This window comes from Fukomys damarensis, unplaced genomic scaffold (genome assembly GCF_012274545.1).
Source record: "Fukomys damarensis isolate Sample0158 unplaced genomic scaffold, DMR_v1.0_HiC HiC_scaffold_27, whole genome shotgun sequence".
NCBI lineage: Eukaryota > Metazoa > Chordata > Mammalia > Rodentia > Bathyergidae > Fukomys > Fukomys damarensis.
In genome coordinates this window covers 29,050,839-29,051,192 of record NW_022900939.1, presented here as the reverse complement: position 1 = coordinate 29,051,192, position 354 = coordinate 29,050,839, and the positions used below count along the sequence as shown (strand labels likewise).

The following is a 354-nucleotide window of genomic DNA, read 5'->3' as shown; positions in this document are numbered from 1 at the left end:
AGGAAAGGCCTGTGTAAGGTGAGCTTGAATGAGGATGGGCCATTTTCAAGGCAGGAAACCAAGATATCCATCTCTCCCATTGTGGTTCTACAACCAGATGAGCATTCTCTATGATGCTACCATGAACTTTCCCGTATGTGCCTTCTGACATAGGTGCAAACATTTCTGTAGCGTATTTGCTGGTAGAAAGAATTCTAGGCTGGGTGCTTGCTTCAGCATCTCATGAACTAAAATTGGAATGATATAGAAAAGACTAGCACGGCCCCTGCTCAAGGATGACAGGAAATTTGTGAAGTGTTCCATATTTCTCTCATAAAATGGAGAACACAGAAGAAATGGACAGATTCCTAAATA

General features: G+C 42.1%; 1 non-coding gene across 1 annotated transcript; it reads left to right on the top strand.

Moving 5' to 3' along the window:
• Positions 1-203: 203 nt before the first annotated feature.
• LOC117283588 lies at positions 204-309 on the top strand. Its single transcript, XR_004514617.1, has one exon. It is a non-coding gene; the product is annotated as a U6 spliceosomal RNA (small nuclear RNA).
• Positions 310-354: the final 45 nt, after the last annotated feature.